We start from the raw sequence: 24357 nt of genomic DNA on the forward strand, positions 1-24357 counted from the left end.
TTTAACACTCTTGATTTATTCATGGGATAGTGATTATTGATGAATTATTGGGGTCTGGTCTGGCCTCCCCAAAAAAGGGTCCCATTATCCATTCGTCCCCAGCAGAAGGTCTTGTGACTCTTCCTGTCCGCCTATAAATTGGAGGGTTCTTTTAACCCAAAAAAAGGCATTGGATTAGGCATGGAACCAACAATAAGAGGTCGCCTTGCAGTTGGCTGTTGGGCTCACATAAAAGTGGCCATTTTTGTGTGCTAAGTGTCTAATTTTTTACATGTTTTCCATAGCAGTAATGCATGTCTAGATTCCTACATTGTTACACATATCTTAGCACTACAGAGGGTGACTGCTTCTTTTTTTTATTCTTGGCACTACAGGGACCAGTTAAGAGGCAGGATAGTCAAACTTTCCAGGGTCAGGTATCAGGAGAGTACGTCAAGATTAAGGGAATAGGCAGAGGCATAGTCAGGTCATGGTCCAAGATCAGAATATCTTGAGGCCAGCAGGACAAGACAAAAGGATGGTCAAACAAATACAGAGGTCTGAAATCAAAAGACCAGTCCACAGAGCTCATATAACTGAGGTCAAGAAGCTCCACTGAGCAGAAGGCTAAGACTGGCAGTGCTCTGGGATAGACTGCTCAACTAAATAGCTGGGCAATTAGCTAAATTAGGGAACATCTGTAGAATCCCAAAACCTCCTGGTATGAGATTGTCACTCAAAATACTGAAAGCTCAGCATGCCCCGGCTCCAGGTTGGAGGACCTGAGCTGACGCTCACCCCACTGACAGCTCAGCACGCCCTGACCACTGAGCGGAGGTATCATGATAGTGCTGTAATGAAGAAGAATGGCTGGGGAAATGTGTATAACTTTTAGGTCGATGAGAAAAGTGACAAATGGGGTGTCACAGTGTGACTATTGGGGTTTTGCCAGGGACAAGGGAGCCACCAGCGAGCACAACAACACACAGGGAACACAATAAAATGGTGGGCCTTGGCGCTTGAGAAAGGGGAGCGAGACACCACCTGCACTTACTTAGTGCTGTTCCCTGCACATCCTAATATCCCTATATGGGTTCTCTCACCCCGTCGCCAATCACATGCCTAGACCCTTACTTGCCCTAAACTCACCCTGGCTAGTGAGAAGGTTGGCAAGAGCAGTAGTCCCACCTCTACAATATGAGGGAAGGTATATAGAAAGAAGGGTAAAGACAAAAAGGATATGCCACCAACTGTTCCAGCCCAACGCCAATAGCAGAAAATTCGGCAGCCGCTAGAGCCGTCCTCTCTGCTGAGATGGTCATAATAGTGTGAATCTATTGTCAGCATCAGGTGATGGATCGTGTGACTATTTAAAGACAAAGGGCGAGGTCACAAACCGGCTGCAGCTGTGATCAACTGTTTAGGAAAGGAAAAAGATATTAATCCTTGCTGATGAAAAAGACAGCAAATATGTTTAATATGCAGAACATCACAAGTATCTGTGAAGCTCAGATCGCGAACCGTCACAAATCAACTGCGAGAGACATTAGTGACATGTGGGGTCCACATGTCCCCCCTCATTTATCTATTCTTCTAAGTTTGTAGGAATTTAACTTTGACCTTGTATTTTAGCTAAACAGTAATCTCTGGCCACTGGGCAGGAGCTGTGAGGACCGCACCCTACCGGATGGCATCTGAGGCTTTTCTTTTGGTTAACCGACCTGGCACAATGTTATCATTACAGCATAATTGCCTATTCTCCCTCCCTGCACAGTAACCTCTGCACAGATGGCGGAGCATGCCCCCTACATGCTTCTTTAGAATTCATTAGGTGATGTCACAGCTTACCTCCTCCTCTCCTGCAAAATTACCTCTTCACATATTATAGACCATCATAAGAACAGTCTTGATTAAGTGTCAAGAGATGATTTCACAGCTCACCTCCTCCCCGCATGATGACCTCTGCACAGATCACAGAGCATGCCCACTACATTCCTCCTTAGTCAATAAGTAAAGTCACAGCTCACCTCATTCTCCTCTCTGCATAGATCGCAGCGCATACCCACAACATTCTCCCATAAAATGTACTGAATATCTCAGACTATTGCTTTCTACGCTCCATCTGGCTCTGAATGCTGTTAGCAGAAGCTCAAGCAAGATGGCTGATCTCATAAATAAAGCTAAAAACAGATAGATAGTGCTACAAATATGCGCTCCTATCTGATTTGAAGGGGATATAAACAGGCAATGCAAACCTTTAATTTAGCAGCTGAAGAGACGGGGGGTCGTTTACTGTTCCTCCAATTGGGGCGCTCTGCTTTTGTCACAACACGGACTTAGGGAAGGTCCGGCGTGAGGCAAAACACAAAACTTAACAAGGGGATCACCGGGGACACTGTAACAATGGTGGGCCCTAGTGCTAGTGAGAGGGAAGATGACACCTCCTCCAATTACCTGCCACTGTACCCTGCACTCCTAGCCAGTCCCTATACAGGTTCCTCTCCTATCACTGAGCAGGAACTTAAAGCCCTCAGATGACCCTACAATAGTCCTGACTAAGGAGTGGGCAAGTAAGGGACGCTAGTCCCACCGCTGCACTAGAACAACACACCAGGGAAGGAAGACAGACAGGGGGAAAACAACAACAGACTTCTGCAGTCAGACCCAAGACGGCATCCACCAAAGCAACTTCATGAGAGGGCTCCACCAGCTTCGCTCACCTCCAGGCCAAGCTCGGCACCCTCTGCTGGTAGCGGAGGGTATATAAAGGGTCTGGCAGTGGTCCAAACTGGAAATACCTGAGCTGGTAGAATGGATCACAGAATAACCGGCACCCTCTGCTGGCAGCAGAGGGTATATAAAGGGACTGGGAGTAGTCCAAACAAGAAACACCTGAGCTGGTAGAATGGATCAGAGAATAACCAGCACCCTCTGCAGGTAGCAGAGGGTATATAAAGGGACTGGCAGTGGTCCAAACTGGAAATACCTGAGCTGGTAGAATGGATCAGAGAATAACCGGTACCCTCTAGTGGTAGCAGAGGGTATATAAGGGGACTGGGAGTGGTCCAAACAAGAAACACCTGAGCTGGTAGAATGGATCACAGAATAACCGGCACCCTCTGCTGGCAGCAGAGGGTATATAAAGGGACTGGGAGTAGTCCAAACAAGAAACACCTGAGCTGGTAGAATGGATCAGAGAATAACCAGCACCCTCTGCAGGTAGCAGAGGGTATATAAAGGGACTGGCAGTGGTCCAAACTGGAAATACCTGAGCTGGTAGAATGGATCAGAGAATAACCGGTACCCTCTAGTGGTAGCAGAGGGTATATAAGGGGACTGGGAGTAGTCCAAACAAGAAACACCTGAGCTGGTAGAATGGATCACAGAATAACCGGCACCCTCTGCTGGCAGCAGAGGGTATATAAAGGGACTGGGAGTAGTCCAAACAAGAAACACCTGAGCTGGTAGAATGGATCAGAGAATAACCAGCACCCTCTGCAGGTAGCAGAGGGTATATAAAGGGACTGGCAGTGGTCCAAACTGGAAATACCTGAGCTGGTAGAATGGATCAGAGAATAACCGGTACCCTCTAGTGGTAGCAGAGGGTATATAAGGGGACTGGGAGTGGTCCAAACAAGAAACACCTGAGCTCGTAGAATGGATCAGAGAATAACCAGCACCCTCTGCTGGTAGCAGATGGTATATAAAATGACTGTGAGTGGTCCAAACCGGAAATACCTGAGTTTGTAGAATGGATCAGAGAATAACCAGCACCCTCTGCTGGTAGCAGAGGGTATATAAAGGGAATGGGAGTGGTTCAAACCAAAAACATCTAAGCTGGTAGAATGGGTCAGAGAATAACCGGCACCCTCTGCTGGTAGCAGAGGGTATATAAAATGACTGGGAGTGGTTCAAACCAGGAACACCTGAGCTGGTAGAATGGATCAGAGAATAACCAGCACCCTCTGCTGGCAGCAGAGGGTATATAAAGGGACTGGGAGTGATCCAAACCAGAAACACCTGAGCTGGTAATTGGCCTGCATGCTGGCAAGGAATACTGATGTTAACCTTACAACTGCCAAAGGAAAGGAAAACATATTTAATATTGAGAGTCAAGAATGGAAATGACTCTCCAGTCCTGAATCTGTCACTAGTCTCATAATGCAGACAGACAGACGAGACCGCCGTCTCCACTCTTTTATATACCTGGATACATGCATTAGATCTACCTACTTGTCATAGACTCCACATATTTCCATAATTGTGCGGTGAGTAATGTGTAGCCATTACGGATGATCGAATACTTCAAATATTCGGCTTCGCGAATATTCGCAGAATAGGTCGCCGCTATTCGACTATTCGCAAATATTCAATGCGCAAATGTAAGCCTATGGGAAACTTGAATAACAACTATTCGGAACTATTCGGTCTTCTTATAGACTTGCATTGTGCATCGAATATTCGCATAGCGATGACCTATTCGTCGGATATTCGCAAAGTTGAATATTTGAGGTATTCGATCATCCCTAGTAGCCATATAACCCCTTATGTGCCCAATGTTCGAGGTCTTGGATCCTTATAATTAATTTCCAGGAAGCATCAAGATCAGGCGGCTGCATAAAGCCGAGGAATGCGAATGGCATCAACAATCCAGATCTATAGAAATCAATCTCCTAAACCCGATCCACATCAGTTGTTCCATCTCATAACAGCCTCCAATATAACCCGATGAAATGTCACCGAGAACATTATGTTCCAGCCCCCGAAATAGACCCCGAGCAACTGGTGATGGGGAGAATATTCAGCGCTGGTGTGCGGCGGATCACACGGCTGACGTCCAGCCATAAATATGAAATATCTACTATTTGCAGCAGCGTTTCATGTCTGTGCTCCCGGATCACGTCCTGCCCAATGAATGTAAGCCTCGTCTAATCCTCGACTCTTGTATCTATGTATCGCTACGAAAACAGGTCCCAGCGACTTTCCATAAAGCTGCGGCTGGAGATTTGTTGATATGGAAAATGTCGGAGCGATGACAGTCAGGAATGAGGGCGACTGTCAGCGGCTCCGGGAGACAAAGGCATAAAACTGTCAGAAAAGGTGAAATCTTTGTTTTTCGAGAAAAAATTGAAGACGGATATTGGGAAAATTCTGCAGCAATTACCTGCTCCTCTTTCTCATGGAGGGAAAAATAAATATATAAAACATTTACAAAAATAACATCATTACAGTTCTGTCCTTTCTAATGTCATTTCTCACTCCATGGGTCCACTCGTTTTGCTTTTTTTTGTTTTGTTTTTTAATATTTTTTTGCAATTTTTTTTTACAAAAAATGCACATAATGTTCATGATTTTTGAAATAAAAAGTGTCCTTTGTTTTTGTCTTTTACCTTTCTTATGCCTTTTTAAATAAAAAAAGGTGCATGTTCCACTAAAATGTTGCAAAAAGCATTGAGCAGACGTGATATGAAATAGCTCCAGGAGGGCGGGACATTGCTGAGGTTACAGAGGTGGGGGGTCCCCTGTCAGTGCTCAGACCATACACCGCACACTGCATCACATTGGTCTGCGTGACTGTCATCCCAGAAGGAAGCCTCTACTAAAGATGATGCACAAGAAAGCAGCAAAGAGTTTGCTGAATACAAGCAGGACTTGGATTACCAAAACTGTTCTGTGGTCTGATGAGACCAAGATAAATTTATTTGGTTCAGATGGAGTAAAGTGTGTGTGGTGGTAACCAGGTGAGGAGCACAAAGACAAGTGTGTCCTGCCTACAGTCAGGCATGGTGGTGGAGGGTCATGGTTTTAGGCTACATGAGTGCTGCCAGCTGTGGGGAGTTATAGTTAATTGAGGGAACCATGAAAGCCAACATGTTCTGTGAGGTACTGAAGCAGAGCAAGACCCCTTCCCTTCATATCTCAACATGTTAATGACTCCAAACACCTCCAAGACCACCACTGCCTTGCTAAACAAACTGAGGGTAAAGGTGCTGGACCGGCCGAGCGTCTCCAGACCGAAACCCTATGGAGCATATATGGGGCCTCCTCAAATGGAAGGTGGAGGAACACAAGGTGTCTTACATCCACTTACTCCGTGATGTCTTCCTGGAGGATGGAAGAGGATCCAGCGGCTCCTGTGAAGCTCTAGTGACCTCCAGGCCCAAGAGAGGTAAGGCTGTGCTGGAAAATAATGATGGCCACACAAAATATTCACACTTTGGGAAAAATTTGGCCATTTTCACTTAGGGGTGTACTCACTTTTGTAATCAGTGGTTTAGGCATTAATGGCTGTGAGATGAGTTATTTAGAGGACACCAAATTTCCCCGGTTATACAAGCGGCACACTGAGACTGCAGCCTACATATGAAACCCATACCATTAGATAAGGCGGCTGCCCAGCACTATATAAGTGCACCCCACAGTACTGACACCCCAATTCACCAAACCAATACATATGGACCTATTTTCTGTGAATAGTTCTTGAGTTGCCACCATGCAGGGATAGAAGGCAGTGATGTCAGTGCAGCTTCTCGCAGAAGCCTGTGGAGCACCTGGCATGCCATGAATGGCAAGAGGAGAAAAGGAGAAGGCATGGTGCCGACCTGAAGACTTCCCATTACTGAGAAAGGAGATGGCAGTTTGTGCTGATGAGATTCTATGAGGAGGGAGGAGCTAGAGGCAGAGGGAGGACCTAGATGCAGAGGGAGGAACGAAAGACAGTAGGAGGAGCTAGAGGGAGAGGGAGGAGATAGATACAGAACAGGAGCTAGAGACAGAAGGAGGAGCTAGAGACAGAAGGAGGAGCTAGAGACAGAGGGAGGACCTAGAGACAAGAAGAGCTAGAGACAGAAGGAGGAGCTAGAGACAGAAGGAGGATCTAGAGACAGAAGAAGAGCTAGAGACAGAAGAGGAGCTAGAGACAGAAGGAGGATCTAGAGACAGAAGAAGAGCTAGAGACAGAGGGAGGATCTAGAGACAGAGGGAAGGGCTAGAAACAGAAGGAGGAGCTAAGGACAGAAGAGGAGCTAGAGACAGGGATGAGCTAGGGACAGAGAGAGGAGCTAACGACAAAAGGAGGAGCTAGAGACAAAAAGAGGAACTACAGGCAGAGGAGGAGCTAGAGACAGAGGCAGGAGCTAGAGACAGAGGGAGGAGCTAGGGACAGAAGAAGATCTAGAGACAGCGAGAGGAGCTAGAGACAGAAGAAGAGCTAGAGACAGAGAGAGAAGCTAGAGACAGAAGATCTAGAGACAGAGAGAGGAGCTAGTGTCAGAAAAAGATCTAGAGACAGAGAGAGGAGCTAGAGACAGAAGAAGATCTAGAGACAGAGAGAGGAGCTAGAGACAGAAAGAGGAGCTAGAGACAGAAGAAGAGCTAGAGACAGAGGGAGAAGCTAGAGAGAAAAGGAGGAGCTAGAGACAGAAGAAGAGCTAAAGACAGAGAGAGGAGCTAGAGACAGGAAGAGGAGCTAGAGACAGAAGAAGAGCTAGAGACAGAGAGGAGCTAGTGACAGAAGAAGATCTAGAGACAGAGAGAAGAGCTAGAGACAGAAGAAGATCTAGAGACAGAGAGAGGAGCTAGAGACAGAAAGAGGAGCTAGAGACAGAAGAAGAGCTAGAGACAGAGGGAGAAGCTAGAGAGAAAAGGAGGAGCTAGAGACAGAAGAAGAGCTAGAGACAGAGAGAGGAGCTAGAGACAGAAAGAGGAGCTAGAGACAGAAGAAGAGCTAGAGACAGAGAGAGAAGCTAAAGACAGAAGAAGAGCTAGAGACAGAGAGAGGAGCTAGAGACAGAAGAAGATTTAATTTAATCGTATGAACGTATATCTTACCATCATATAAAAATAAACACCAGACAATAGACAGTGATTGAAAAATATCAAAAGAAGAAGAGCTAGAGACAGAGAGAGGAGCTAGAGACAGAAGAAGAGCTAGAGACAGAGAGAGGAGCTAGAGACAGAGGGAGGAGCTAGAGACAGAAGAAGAGCTAGAGACAGAGAGAGGAGCTAGAGACAGAGAGAGGAGCTAGAGACAGAAGGAGAAGTTAGAGGCAGAAGGAAGTACTTCACTGAATACAGATCTTTCCTCAGAACTGAGAATTATGATAACGACTGATCAATTCTAGCAAACAAAGAAGCAAATTTGTCTGACAATATATATTAAAAAGTTGCTTATTTTCATGTGTGCTATTCATTTATGAAATAAAAATTTAAGTGACGGTTACACTTTAATCATAACCACAAAGCATAAAAAAATGCTTGGAGGAGGAGGAGGTGAGCTGTAACATCACAGAAATAATGTTAGGATCTCAACCACATTACACTAAAATCTAACACACTGTCCAGTGCCCGATAATGGAAATATCCCGTACGGTGTCCATCGTCTGCATCATCAGAGAAGGGCCGCAGGTCTCCATTTTCAGCCAAACCACGAGACAGAGAAACTACAGAAGTGGAAACAAAGTTTTCATCTGTTACTTCTTCATTTCATTCAATAGAGGAAACATTAGGATAATTTCCAAACATGAAACTGGAAAAAGCGACATTATAACTGCGCATAACGAGCATAGTCACCTACAGGCAGGTTACAATACACAAGACCTCGCCAATTGTTGGTGACACTACAACTCTCAGCATGCCCGGCTTTCAGGACATGCTGTGTGTTGTAGTTTTAAACTCCGCTGACAAGCGATATGTTCTTCAAGGTTAATGGACAATGGCTAAGACCGTCCATTGAATCAACAGAAATGCCATATGCAGAAATCTCTGTACTTACAGCCTCAGCTGCTATCAGTGAGGTTATTAAAGGGGCTGACCACTACTTAGTCCAACCTATGTTTCCAACCAAAAAAATAGTAATACCTATACTGACATCTGGAGGCGGCATTGTTCCAGTGGTACTGTCACTGCATCTCCCTGAGATTGCGTGACATTTTTATGTCATGACATCCCTGTGGCCAATTAGCGCTGGCTTCACTCTCCCCTCTATGGAATGCAATTGATATTCAGAGGCAGTCAGAGCATTGGCTGTGCTCTCACTTCCTCCAAATATATTGATTTGTCCGAAGGCGGGGAGTATAAAGCAGCACTGATTGCAGATGACTGTAGGTTGAGTACAGCTGTAATTATTTTTTTGGGGGAGTACATTGGCTGGAGTGACACATTTTATAACCTTGTGGAATGGAGAGAGGTCAGCAATGGAAAAAGGAGGGGTGGCTGCAACAAGCACCACTATCAGGGCATGACAACTATGATTTGTGTATAGGGCTCGGCGAAGAGGGGGGGGGGGGCGACAGGGCCCGGAGTAGTTAATTAGCTTATTTAAGCCCCTGGGCATGTCGCTTCTCCACTACGCATGGCTAATTTGCAAGCGAAGGGGCATTACATGCAAATTAGCCTTGTGTTATAGGCAAGGTCAGTGCAGCAGAGTAGGGTGCTGGCATGTCATTTCGTGGCCCAGTGGACAGCAGCGTGATGAGATCATCACTCTGCAACCTCATCACACTGCTGCAATCAACACAGAACTGCGGAAGTGGCGAGGACGCGGCAGCCGGCATGGAAAGGTAAGTGCTTCATGAGCTGAAGACAGGAGCCGGAGAATGCAGTCACTGGTGTGCGTGGGGCGATATAGGGCGGAAGTGTGTGTAGTTGGATATTATAAAGAGGGGCAGCTTGTGTGGGAGATAGTATACAAAGGGGCAACATATGTGAGGGATATTATACAGAGGGACAGTGTGTGGGGGATATTTTACAGAGGAGCAGTGTGTGGGGGGATAGTATACAGATGGGCAAAGATGTGCGGGATATTATACATAGGGGCAGTGTGGTAGAGCTACTATAAAGAGTAGCGGTGTAGAGGATGCATTATGTAGAGGGGCGGTGCAGAGGGTTTATTATGGAGAGGGGTGGTGTAGGGTGTCTATTATTAATTTTCTGATGGAAATACTTCAATCTCTGGAACAACTCCAAGGGTGCTAGTGTGGCGCCCCTGAGGCTTCAGTCGCCACAGAGTATTGCACCCAAATTTGGGTGTAATGCTAAACTCGGATCCTGAGGAGGTCAGTCCCGGTTTCACCACTTACACACTCAAATACACACAAGGTTGCCCTGTTCCCACTGGAGACTGTACTAGGGTCGGGTAATAAAGGAGTCGCTGACAGAGTGGCATTTACAGGATGCCCTCATACAAGGGCCCCAGTCCCACTAGCTTAGGACCTGGGAGGGGGGAGGTGCAGCCAGCAGGGGGAGTGAGGAGCCAACACAACAGTTAGAGAGATCACCAGCAGGAGAGGAAAGGAGTAGACATGTTTCTCAGGTGCTCCGGTGGGAAGGAGGAGAAAGTTCACACGATTGCCGTGGGAAGAGTGTATCTGCTCCCCATGGAACCGACACCACACAGGGCGGCAGGACCCTAGGGAAGATCATACTTCCCATTGGATTTCCAGAATCTGCTTGGATGGGAAAGTTTCAAGCTTCCCTGCCCACACAGCCTAGGATAACGCCAGACCCCATATCGGTACTGCGGCACCTGCATATAGGGACAAGAGTACTACTCGTGAAAACCCGGGTCCCTTCGTAGCTTCAAGCCAGGGGATCCACAGATAGGCGTTACAAGGAGAAAATCCACCAAACACCAAACCGGACCGAGTGACCGGTATTACCTGGGCGAGCGGCACAGCACAAAAAGTGAGTAAATAACCTGGAACCACAGCCATAGACTCTGACTCTTTATTGCTGCTTTGTGCCTTGGCGCCCGCCATTAGTACTCCCCTCATGATCCTCCCCGGGGCCTGCTCCACCTGTGGGGAGTGATACCAACCATAGCTGTTACCACCATCCGCCCTGGAGGACAGCGACAGCCGGTTCCCTGGCCGCATACCACAGGTGGCATCATGACATTTATCTTACTACTATCCCCAACATCTCTCCCCTGCCATCTTCTGTACACCTCGGGGCAACGGAGCCGGTTTAGGCCACTTGTGACAACGACAGTCGATGGCCTGTAGATGAATAGGTTAACCGCCTGTCCCGTGGGGCGCTACACTGAGGCTATGTGCCCACGGGAGATTAAACCTGCGGATATATCTGCGGGAAATCCGCGGAATTTCTGGATTTTTCAGATAAATCCGCAGGTTTCAGCATGTACAGACACTCCCCATGTTATCCTATGGGACATGGGGAGTGCTGTGTCCATGCTGCGGTATCTGCGGCTGCAGAATATGCTGCGGATGTCCCACAGCCGCACATAATTGCATGGCAATTATTCATGCGGAAATATCTGCAGAAATCCCGGCTCTCCGCTATGGAGATAGAGGCCGGGACGTCCACAGGTAAGCCGCAGAAATGCCCGCAGGTTTACCGCAGCTATTTCACTGGAATACCGCAGCAATGGATAGCTGCAGATTCTGGGGATCAGCTGTGGGAAACCTGCGGACATATCCGCGGATATAACCGCCGGTACATAGTCCCGTGGGGCGCTACACTAACATTTTAGGCCATGACTGTGTTCATATATATAGGTGTGTGTTTGTTTTTCCAAGAGTGGCGATGAGACTGTGGAAGGGGTGAGGGGCGGAGGCAGAATCACAAGGGGGCCCAAAATGTTGCCAGTATGGGGCCCTGAAATTCCTAGTGGCGGCCCTGGCTGCAACTGCGGTGGATGCGGCATGAAAACTGGTGAGGAAAGAGGAGTGTGCGGGTTTTTTTATGATAATCCACCTCTTTTGTTGAATTCATGAGGATCAAATCAGTAAAAATTAGTATTTTGATGGATTTGATGTTTTGAGGAAATTTCTGGCAAATTCTGTTTATTCCTCCCACCCAATATTCGGAGGCGTTCGGGATATTTCAGGCAGGAAAGTGAACCCAGTTTTTCCCTACATTCCGCACTTCGGGGTCACCGTCGCCCCTTCATCAGGACTCCATTACCGCGCTGACGTCACACACTATCCGCTGGGGCACAACCTACAATGAGTCGCCCTGTGGGTATCTGCCCCTCATCAAAATAATTGATCCTTTTTTTGCAAGTGTCTGATGATGATCTGCAGACGTCTCGGGGACCGGACCGGCGGGGGAGGGGGGGTGCATGATCCCTACAACATTGTGATCCGCAGTAATGTTAATACTCCCATCCTGTTGCCTCGATACTGATAAAATACATGAGCGCAGCTCCGTGCGATGTCTGCACAGACCCGAAGCTACGGCAATTTATGGCATAATTTACAACATGTGCGGTGATGTCACGATAATGAAGCCTGCCCTTAAAGTGATCCGTGTCAAACCGGGAACCTTTTTTTCTTTGCATTTTAGTCACTTTTGGGTTCATTTGTTTAAAAAGTAACAGAGTAAGAAGAAGAATAAGAAGAAGAAGTGCAGCTCCGGGGAGAATCATTCAATTCCCCGCTGCAAAGAGCAGCCTCCCCCCGTAACTCCTGCCCGTGCCGATTACGCACTTGACCCCGCGACCTTTCGTGCTTCTATTGATAGTAAACATTACATCTCGCCTGTAGGTGATTTCATTTACCGCTCTGGATTTAATATCAGTCAGGCCCCGGGATTGATGTAAAGAGCAGACTGCAACATTGTAACCCTCGGAAAGTTTCCAGTAACTGCGGAGAATCTACAGAAGAGTCCACCGCTCACCGCAATCCCCCGAACCCGGCTCCTAATGTACAGCTGAGCAATGTCTTCCATGACTACACGAGATCGGAACTGCATCTGTTCAGTGAATCAGAAGTGGTACAAAGGCTGGAAGCCGTCTGCAAAACAAATGTAGAAAGCGTATGTCCACCCCGATCAGTGCCCCGGCCCCTGCATCGCCTCCAAAGACTAGAAAATGCTGAGCTTCAACACATCCAATGCTTTGATGAGCGGGCACTACCATGCCCTGGTGCTTTGTACTCGTAACTAGTGATGAGCGGGCACTACCATGCTCGGGTGCTCAGTACTCGTAACTAGTGATGAGCGGGCACTACCATGCTCAGGTGCTCAGTACTCGTAACTAGTGATGAGCGGGCACTACCATGCTCGGGTTATAAGTAGTGGTAACTAGTGATGAGCGGGCACTACCATGCTCGGGTGCTCAGTACTCGTAACTAGTGATGAGCGGACACTATCATGCTCGGGTGCTCGGTACTGGTAACTAGTGATGAGCGGGCACTACCATGCTCAGGTTATCAGTACTGGTAACTAGTGATGAGCGGGCACTACCATGCTCGGGTGCTCGGTACTGGTAACTAGTGATGAGCGGGCACTACCATGCTCGGGTTATCAGTACTGGTAACTAGTGATGAGCGGGCACTACCATGCTCGGGTTATCAGTACTGGTAACTAGTGATGAGCGGGCACTACCATGCTCGGGTGCTCAGTACTGGTAACTAGTGATGAGCGGACACTACCATGCTCGGGTGCCCGGTACTCGTAACTAGTGATGAGCGGGCACTACCATGCTCAGGTGCTCAGTACTGGTAACTGGTGATGAGCGGACACTACCATGCTCAGGTGCTCAGTACTCATAACTAGTGATGAGCGGGCACTACCATGCTCAGGTGCTTAGTACTGGCAACTAGTGATGAGTGGGCACTACCATGCTCAGGTGCTTAGTACTGGTAACTAGTGATGAGTGGACACTACCATGCTCAGGTGCTCAATACTCGTAACTAGTGATGAGTGGGCACTACCATGCTCGGGTGCTCTGTACTGGTAACTAGTGATGAGCGGGCACTACTATGCTCGGGTGCTCAGTACTTGTAACTAGTAATAAGTGGGCACTGATGGAATGTTTGTACACAGTGACTCCATCAGAAGAATAGTGAGTGCAGCTCTGGAGTATAATACAGGAGTTAACTCAGGATCAGTACAGGATAAGTAATGTAATGTATGTACCCAGTGACTTCACCAGCAGAATAGTGAGTGCAGCTCTGGAGCATAATACAGGATGTAACTGAGGATGTATATAGAAAGTGACTGTGTGTGTGGATTGGTTCTGTACATTAGCTGTATTGGTGAGAATATACTTTAGATTTGCTGAATGCATTGATCATTTCTGCAGTTTTCGCTGTATTTGCGGTCCATGCTGCTGTGTAATTGCTGTATTTGCGGCCCATGCTGCTGTGTAATTGCTGTATTTGCGGTCCATGCTGCTGTGTAATCGCTGTATTTGCGGTCCATGCTGCTGTGTAATTGCTGTATTTGCGGTCCATGCTGCTGTGTAATCGCTGTATTTGCGGTCCATGCTGCTGTGTAATCGCTGTATTTGCGGTCCATGCTGCTGTGTAATCGCTGTATTTGCGGTCCATGCTGCTGTGTAATCGCTGTATTTGCGGTCCATGCTGCTGTGTAATCGCTGTATTTGGGCCCATGCTGCTGTGTAATCGCTGTATTTGCGGCCCATGCTGCTGTGTAATTGCTGTATTTGCGGCCCATGCAGCTGTGTAATCGCTGTATTTGCGGCCCATGCTGCTGTGTAATCGCTGTATTTGCGGCCCATGCTGCTGTGTAATCGCTGTATTTGGGCCCATGCTGCTGTGTAATCGCTGTATTTGGGCCCATGCTGCTGTGTAATCGCTGTATTTGCGGCCCATGCTGCTGTGTAATTGCTGTATTTGCGGTCCATGCTGCTGTGTAATTGCTGTATTTGCGGCCCATGCTGCTGTGTAATTGCTGTATTTGCGGCCCATGCTGCTGTGTAATCGCTGTTTTTGCGGCCCATGCTGCTGTGTAATTGCTGTATTTGCGGCCCATGCAGCTGTGTAATCGCTGTATTTGCGGCCCATGCTGCTGTGTAATCGCTGTATTTGCGGCCCATGCTGCTGTGTAATCGCTGTATTTGGGCCCATGCTGCTGTGTAATCGCTGTATTTGGGCCCATGCTGCTGTGTAATCGCTGTATTTGGGCCCATGCTGCTGTGTAATCGCTGTATTTGCGGCCCATGCTGCTGTGTAATCGCTGTATTTGCGGCCCATGCTGCTGTGTAATCGCTGTATTTGCGGCCCATGCTGCTGTGTAATCGCTGTATTTGGGCCCATGCTGCTGTGTAATCGCTGTATTTGGGCCCATGCTGCTGTGTAATCGCTGTATTTGGGCCCATGCTGCTGTGTAATCGCTGTATTTGCGGCCCATGCTGCTGTGTAATCGCTGTATTTGCGGCCCATGCTGCTGTGTAATCGCTGTATTTGCGGCCCATGCTGCTGTGTAATTGCTGTATTTGCGGTCCATGCTGCTGTGTAATCGCTGTATTTGCGGCCCATGCTGCTGTGTAATTGCTGTATTTGCGGTCCATGCTGCTGTGTAATCTCTGTATTTGCGGCCCATGCTGCTGTGTAATCACTGTATTTGCGGTCCATGCTGCTGTGTAATCGCTGTATTTGCGGCCCATGCTGCTGTGTAATCGCTGTATTTGCGGCCCATGCTGCTGTGTAATCGCTCTATTTGCGGCCCATGCTGCTGTGTAATCGCTGTATTTGCGGTCCATGCTGCTGTGTAATCGCTGTATTTGCGGCCCATGCTGCTGTGTAATCGCTGTATTTGGGCCCATGCTGCTGTGTAATCGCTGTATTTGCGGCCCATGCTGCTGTGTAATCGCTGTATTTGGGCCCATGCTGCTGTGTAATCGCTGTATTTGCGGCACATGCTGCTGTGTAATCGCTGTATTTGCGGTCCATGCTGCTGTGTAATCGCTGTATTTGCGGTCCATGCTGCTGTGTAATCGCTGTATTTGCGGTCCATGCTGCTGTGTAATCGCTGTATTTGCGGTCCATGCTGCTGTGTAATCGCTGTATTTGCGGTCCATGCTGCTGTGTAATCGCTGTATTTGCGGTCCATACTGCTGTGTAATCGCTGTATTTGCGGCTCATGCTGCTGTGTAATCGCTGTATTTGCGGCCCATGCTGCTGTGTAATCGCTGTATTTGCGGTCCATGCTGCTATGTAATCGCTGTATTTGGGCCCATGCTGCTGTGTAATCGCTGTATTTGCGGCCCATGCTGCTGTGTAATCGCTGTATTTGCGGTCCATGCTGCTGTGTAATCGCTGTATTTGCGGTCCATGCTGCTGTGTAATCGCTGTATTTGCGGTCCATGCTGCTGTGTAATCGCTGTATTTGCGGTCCATGCTGCTGTGTAATCGCTGTATTTGCGGTCCATGCTGCTGTGTAATCGCTGTATTTGCGGTCCATGCTGCTGTGTAATCGCTGTATTTGCGGCACATGCTGCTGTGTAATCGCTGTATTTGCGGTCCATGCTGCTGTGTAATCGCTGTATTTGCGGTCCATGCTGCTGTGTAATCGCTGTATTTGCGGTCCATGCTGCTGTGTAATCGCTGTATTTGCGGTCCATGCTGCTGTGTAATCGCTGTATTTGCGGTCCATGCTGCTGTGTAATCGCTGTATTTGCGGTCCATGCTGCTGTGTAATCGCTGTATTTGCGGTCCATGCTGCTGTGTAATCGCTGTATTTGCGGCCCATGCTGCTGTGTAATCGCTGTATTTGCGGTCCATGCTGCTGTGTAATCGCTGTATTTGCGGTCCATGCTGCTGTGTAGTCTCTGTTCTCCGTAGATGACCCCATCATTATTTCTTACTGACAGATTTGTAGGTAGGAAAACAAGGCACAAGAAATGTTTTCATTTTACGCAAAGAATCTGGATAACTCCTCGCAGCAAAATGTAACTGAAAAGCTAAAAATATCGTATTAACGGGAAACTGAGCATCTTTTTAGGAAGCGTCTGTCAACAGAGGAGATGGGCAAAGCCAATGGCGGAGCGACCCAGCGCCCGCGGCCGGATGACTGCTGTTACTGGCGCGGTGCGCGGCCCTCGCTGTGGCATCCTGGTGGAACTGGCAGCGTCTCCCATCTCTGTATCAACTAAATCATTTTTACAGGCCAAGTAAATGCTGAATTGCGCGCGATGTGCCAGCTTTCCGTGGTCTGCTACCAGGCTTCCCTCGCTCTGTCACTGCTGTTCACGATTTTACAGAACAGAAACCACTTATATATTTTGGTAATTTCCTCTAAATTAAATTCAGAGACTTTCAATATGCATTCTAAATTTAAATAAATTAGGTTAAGAGGGTTTTTTCTGGAGATAAAATTTGTAATACTTTTAAAAACTTTTTTTAAAACTTTATAAAAGTCGGTGTCTTATAGAAACAAAGGTCAAATCTGCCCCTTTTACAAAGTTTTGTTCTACTTATGGTGCACACAACTCAATATTTCTCTGGTTATGTTGTTTCATGGCTGCTGCATTCCCTGCCTCAGCTTTTATACAGGCTAGGTTAATTTGCTTCCTGCTCATTGGCTGTTTTATACCATGTGATGTGATAACTACATGATATTAAAGGTAAACCCGCATCCCTGCACCTGAGGACATGTCATCCCGATGGAATCTTCTGTAATATGCAAAATGGTGTTGACCATTCGAAGCAATTTGCAAGAAGACTATTGTTAAAATTTGCCGGATTCAGCAAATTCCTAAAGATTTGATGAAAAATTGATTTGAATCAAATCGATTCACACATCTCTAGTCTCAATGAAGATTGAATGTTCCTTATTATACTCAGGTGTCTCAGTGTCTCAGTGAGGCGGGCCCCAGGCACTCAGGTGTGAATGTGGAACCACAGGTCACAGAATAACTCAGTCTCAGTCCAAATTGTCTTTTCAACTAGTTTACTCACGTTCAGTTGGGGTTGTGATGTAACCCGGGCGATGCTGAGATGAATCAGGTGAAACCAGGTATCCTTCAGGCTGGTCTAAGGGTAACCGTTAGCTCGCCTTCCTAGCACTGTTTGTTTGGGATAACCCCTGACTTGAAGTACCGTGGGGTTCATCCAGGGAAGTCGCTGCTGCCTTTTCTCCCCTTTTAGGCCCTTTTGCTGGCAGCGTGGACCAAGGTGGATAGCTTCAGGCTTAATCCTCCTTATGGGCCCTTGGTTGCTGCGGATGCTAGGACTCTAGTTTGTTGGTGTGGTACTTGTGGCCCCCACACCGACAGGCTTAGTAGGTAGTAAAACTTGAGCCTACTTCGGGAACCTGTTTTCCCCATGTGCATATGTGTCGCCCTGGGCAAGCCAGGGGACACAGGTCGCACACCACCACACCCTACATCCCAGGTAGGAACATCTAAGCTAACCAAAAATCCTTGTTGCCTTCCTCCAGAGGCTGATGATGCACACCAGGGGGTGGGCCAGGCGGTTGGCTCTGCCCACCGAGGAGGACACAGCTCTGGAGGCGGGAAGTAACCAGGCAGTTGAGTTTAGGAGGAGGAAGTGGAAGGAGTGGAGGAGTAGCCCAGACAGGGCTAAAGTAAACAGCTAAGTGAAAGTGAAGGAAAGAAAAGTAGTAAGGAGGAAAGCAAGTGAGGCGACAGGAAAGAAAGAAAGCCTGAAGGGTCCAGCTTTGTGTAGGGCCAGGTCAGCAAGGTCAGCAACGGCGGTGACTGTCTGGAGGGGGACCGTTTGGAAGTTCCTGGAAGGACCCCGTTGGCTGTGTGCCCGGCGGTCTGGAGCAGTGTTCCGAAGGACAGTCAGCACCAGGGCAGGGGCCTCTCGGACCCCGGCAAGGCTTGGAGTCGCCACAATTTGCCGAATCCGTCAGTGAAGGGGACGTAGATTCCCCCAACAACAAAGTCCCGATTGAAGGCAACAGCTCAGCCAGGATAGAAGAGACACCGCCACCGCCAAGGCACCCGTTTCTTAGGGCCAGCGCCTGCGGGCAAAGAGTAGAGCTCCCCCGGTCCAGCTTGAAGCCGGGGAGCGGGTTACCGGTGGGGACCCATCACAACCAACAAGTACACCAAGGTGCAAGGAAAAGGGACATCACCGTCACCTACTGGGAGAGCAAGTGCAGCCGTCCGTGGGACCGTCTATCCAGCCGTTTGGTTTACCGTAAAAACTGTGTCACGTCTCAGGCTGAGTGAGTACCACAGTGCCGCAAGGCACAGCGCTGCCCCCGCGTCCCTGCGCCCACCAGGCCCTGCACCTCCATCCCCATCACCGGGCCCCGGGATCACCAACCCCTACCCACGGAGGGGCAACACAACACCTGGCTGCTCCGCATCACCATCCCCGGGAGCCCCATATAGAGCAGCGGTGGTGAAATCACCACAACCGTGGGTGGCGTCACGGACAATAATCATCCCCACACCCAACAAACTCCCTTTCACTCACGGGCGAGGAGTGCCGCTCGAGGAACCCCCGGGATCCGGCCCACCGCTCGAGCCACCACTGAGCAGCAGCCGCCGGACCCGAGCAGAAGGGGTGAGCGTAGTGTGCTGACACCCTCCTCCCCGCCCGCGACACATAGTTCCCAGGAGTCTCCGTACTCGACCAGCTGATTCTTCAGTGTCCTCTTGACCAACTGACTTTTCAGCGTCTTTCTGACCGACTTGCTGGCAACCGTTCTCCCCCGCTCCCGACTACCACACGTGCAGGGTCTGACTAGTGACACTGCGCACGTACTCCTTCTGTGTCCACACACTGAGCTTCCTCACTTCAGACTGGCTCACTACTCCCTCCCCTCTGTGCCTGCCTCTGCAGCCTAGCAACCAGGCCATCCCCTGCACCCCTAGCTATGATATGGAGGAACGCCCCCTCTTGGGTCTGCCCAAGGGTCTCCTCTAAAGGTGTGGGAGACCTGGTTGCTATGTGTCTGTGCGTACACACCCTATTTCAGCCTTTAAGATTACCTGTAGGCACTGACCCAGCATGGGTGCAGTACCCAGTGGTGCCTGACCAGGCCAGGGGCGCCACACTCCCACCTAGGCCGCAGTCCTTTCTCTGTTGTGTGGGGTTTCCTACTCTCCAGCCTAGGGGGCACAAGGGCACACTTCCTAATAGGGAGGTGTGCGCACCTTGCCTATTGCTGTGAGGCACTAGCTATTTAAGGCTCCTCTCCCTGACAGGAAGGGAGAACGTTGTGTTGTATTGTATTCCATGAGTGTTTGCCCTGTTTGTACGCCTGATGAAGGGCTGGGGTCTTCTGTTCCTGAAGTCTGGTAAAGTCCCTGAGTATGGTCACCTGTCTGAGTCTGGTATCCTGTCTGAGTCCGGTTATCCGTTGTCCGTAAATACCTGTAGTCTGGAAGTACCTGCTGTGGCGGCATCGCTCTGCTGAGGTCCATGCCTGGTGTGCCCACACCACCCTGCTTCAGTTCAGATCTGTTGTGACTGAACCGCCCTGCTGTGGCTCTTGCCTGAGTTCCTGAGCCTGTGGACCTATGCCTGATGTTCCGTGCTTGACGACCGGGGTCACCTGATGACCAGTTCCAGCAGATGGCCCGTGCCTGATATCTAGGTCCACCTGATGACCTGTACCAGCCGATGACCCGTGTCTGATGACTTGTGCCAGCTGATGTTCCGTACCTGATGTCTGGTGCCACCCGACGACCTCTGTTAGCTGAGGACCCGTGCCTGACGTCCTGCTGCTGGTATCTTGTACCTGATGTCCTTTGTCTGCTGGTGTGTACCCTACCCGTTCCTGTTTAGGACTTGGCTGTGAGTTTCTGGGGAGTCCTACTGTTGCCCAGGCCCGCTCAGCTGCCACAGTCCCGGTCACTTGCCCTGGGAGTGGCACCTGGTGCCCCGCCTCGCGGCAGGCGCTTAGCCAAGCCCTTTCCTCAAAAAGGGTAAGTCCAGATTCCCCCTGTGATCCAGTGGATCTATGCCTACACCCCAGACGCTCACTACTTGGATCTTCAGTGGCGAGAGCATGACAGCTACAAGCTATAAACGGCATAGGAGGATCAAATCCACCACCTTAAAAAAGGCAGGGAATAGCTTTGGTAGGTCTCTTGAAACATGTGACTCTAGAGACAGTCACCAGGCTAGCAGAACTTAACTCCTGCAAGCCTGTACTAAAGCGAACACAGCTTGGTCGATGCCCGAGCCTGTCTGAGAAACTTAGAAGTCTAACAAGATACCTAGAGTGTAGTGTCAGACTCTGCTGTGTGAACAGGGTCAGAAGCTGCCCTGACACTCGGTGAGTCCTGAGCTAAATCCTGTGTGACATTGACGCTTACCTGACCCGCCTGTGCAGCCCTGTGTCTGATCCTCCCGCCAGTCTCTTCCTTACTTCTGCATTGTCTGAATTGGGCCCAAGAACTTCGGCTTTCATCACTCTTCGTTGAGGCTTCTGGTGCAGTGTGGCTGTTCGTTATCATGAAATGTTTTGCACAAAGCATTTAATAGGCCTCCGGTGACGTTCTGCATGACGCTGTGATGTCGCAATATGCGTCCTAACATCAGAGGCCCATGCAATGGCAGAAGCCCTGGTGCGGAGTGAAGATGGAGGAAGAGGACGATGTGCAGATAGAGGTATAACATCAAGCTCATGGGCCCCAAAGCAAAATCTCTAACAAGGACCCCCAAATATCTCTGGACTTTAATAGTATTAGCCTTCTAATATAGGCCAAAGGAAACATTTGTCCCCCTAATCGTTTGGGCCTGGAGGCGCTTTCAGCCCCTCACCCATTATAGTTAAGCCCATGGGTACAGGTGTAAAGAAGATGCTGGAAGGAGGAAGGGATGGTGGGCTGTGTCAAAGGGACAAGTGACAGGTAAGTGGGGAAGTTTTAATATTTTTCCATCCCCTTCCCAGCAAAATTTCAGACATTTTGCTCAATTCACATGAAGCGAATTACAAAAAAAAGAAAACTTCAGGAGACAGTCACGGGTGTGACACGGGTAACAGACATTCGTGTGGTATCAGGCTATAGAAGGTCACAGCGTTTGGCTGTACAAACTACTCCCTGATATCCTAGGTTTTTTCTCTGCTTGGGGTTAATCCTTTTCCTTTTAGGACCCTGAAGATATCCTTGCATTTCAGCTGCTAATCATCATCTCTTCCCTTTGTGTCCTGAAATACCCACTTTTTCCCTTAGCGTTTGCTGATGATAGAGTTATTTTCCTACACAATCTTTGGATGCAAGCAGTCAGCTTGTATTCATCTGAAGAAACATGGTTGTTCATTGCTGTATCTCTCCCAGAATTATCCTGAAACACCAAGGTTACTTACCGGTAACTGGTTTTCCCTTCACCCATGACAGCACCACGTGATTATATGGGTGCTGTCATGGGTGAAGGGAAAACACCAAGGTTACTTACCAGTAGCCGGTTTTCCCAGAACCCATGACAGCACCACGTGATTATATGGGTGCTGTCATGGGTGAAGGGAAAACATCAAGGTTACTTACCGGTAGCTGATTTTTCCAGAACCCATGACAGCACCCATATAATCACGTGGTGCTGTCATGGGTGAAGGGAAAAATGAATTGTTCTTATATTTACCCTGTGTGTGCTTTAGAATTTAGTAGGGCTGACTAAGTGCTCATCCCATCCATTCCCTTCCTAGGGCCCAGCACAGATTCAGCTAGGACCAGGTATTCTGCTCGGCGCACAGGTGTGTAACTTATCTAGGGTGGTCAGGGGGACCAGGGGATAGCGGAAGGTTTGGTCAGGAGTCACCCCCCCCCCTTCCCTAGGCACAGGGTTTCCCTCTTCCCTTCCCTGTTGCTGTACGCAAAGTACTTCCCCATACCTAGCATGACAGAGACTCCAAATGTTTTTCTAACCCTCAAATCTAATTAAATTAACCTCAAACTAATCCATTCATTTCTGTTCCACTCCCTTTCTCCTGAATTTATCATTCACACTGAAAAATTGCTAAAATCTGTTTTCCCCAAAACAATACAGACTGATAGCGACCTGAGGGATCAGAAACACACAGAGATGGTGCGGATTTCTATTTCTAAGTTCTGAATTCGCAGCAACCCTGCTCAGTACTTCTGTAAAATGTCCTCCATGCTGCTGCTGATGCTGCTGTGCTATGTAGAGACATGGGAGAAGGAATCCCTGATGTCTGACGACACTCAAATAAAGGGGGGTATTTACAGGGGATAGTATATTTAAAGTTCGTGACGCCACCCATGGTGTGTGGTAATATGGAGTACCACCGCTGCAGCTGGGAGTACCCGGTGGCGATGGAGTGGGCAGCTAGGTGTTTAAGCCCTCCATGGGTAGGGGGAATGCCCCGGGACTCGATGATGGTGTTGGGGAGTGCTGTTGTGAGTGAAAGGGTCACTTTCATACTCACTCAGTCCATAAAGCTGACACCGACAACTTGGTAAACCAAAGTAATTGACACCTCTGCCGCCGAGGGGAGCACGTTTGGGTCCCGTTCCCACTGGTGTTGCCTCCTGGCACTAAGTTCTCTTCCTAGTTGGCCCCTGGAGTGTAGAACTAGTCGGGTCCCGCTCCCCAGTGTGGCTAACTGTGGGAGCTTGCTCTCAGGCTTCACGCTTGGGATTTTCTGGACCGTTTTAGTGGAAAGTCCTATCCCCCTCATTGCTCTAGTACCCTGATTTTGGAGCGGGTGGAGAGCGGATCTTGAAGCCTCCGTTCTCGTCGTGTACATTGTCAGGTTGCCTGAAGCCACTCCCTGACCTTGGGTCCACGTACCCCGTCGTACCCTGGCCCCTGCCCAGTGATGGTACAAGGCCGCCGGCTGTCCTCCTCGACAGATCCATGCCCCTTGTCATGATCCCCTGCGACTGGGGATCCAGCTCCTACTAGGTCCAGACCACCGTCTGCTACCTGGTGACTTCCAAGGAGCCCGGCTCCTGACCTCCTCTCTCCTTCACTTCCAAAAGTACACTGGCCTACTCCTGACACTCCTGACCTCCCCTTACCAACCCCCCAAGTGGGCGACCCTATTCCACTCAGGCCGTCCACTGGTGTGTCTGGTGGGTGTGGTGCAGAGTGTTCCTAGGATATTGATTGGCTGATGTTGGCAACACCATTAATTGGGGATCCGTAACCAAGGTGGATATTGCACAGAAGGGCCGATTGCACAATACCCTGTGACCACCTCATAGGCCAGGGCATCACACTACACCCACCAGCTCAGAGACAACTGTAATGTATAGATAGAGCGGAAAACTGGTGAAAAATGCAGGATAAAAGTCACATAATGGTCACAAATAGCGCGTTTCTTCATGTAAATACACACATCTTGCTCTAAAAAGGTTTTTATGCTACTTTTGTTTAATTAGTACAAAATAACAAGAGAAAAGTGTAGGATTCTTTGAGTCCAGAATGTCCGGACTCTCCTCACTTTACTCCGCTGTAGACACCTGCTCCTCCGCCGCTCGCTCGCCCCGAGAACATCGGATATAAAGTGCAGAATGGGAGAGAATTTTTACGAAAAGAATTTCTCCTTTGTTAAAATCTCCCTGGAAAAAAAAAAGAAAGAAAAATGTCTTGTTGGAGCGGTGAGCGGCGGTGTCAGATATCATCCCAATGAGGAGTCCGTCATTACAAGATTTAGGTCTCTCTCATATCACAACCCAATCTGTCCACGGCGCTGACAAGCTGCAGACTTCAAGCTCAATCC

Source organism: Anomaloglossus baeobatrachus, chromosome 8 (assembly GCF_048569485.1).
Source record: "Anomaloglossus baeobatrachus isolate aAnoBae1 chromosome 8, aAnoBae1.hap1, whole genome shotgun sequence".
Lineage (NCBI taxonomy): Eukaryota > Metazoa > Chordata > Amphibia > Anura > Aromobatidae > Anomaloglossus > Anomaloglossus baeobatrachus.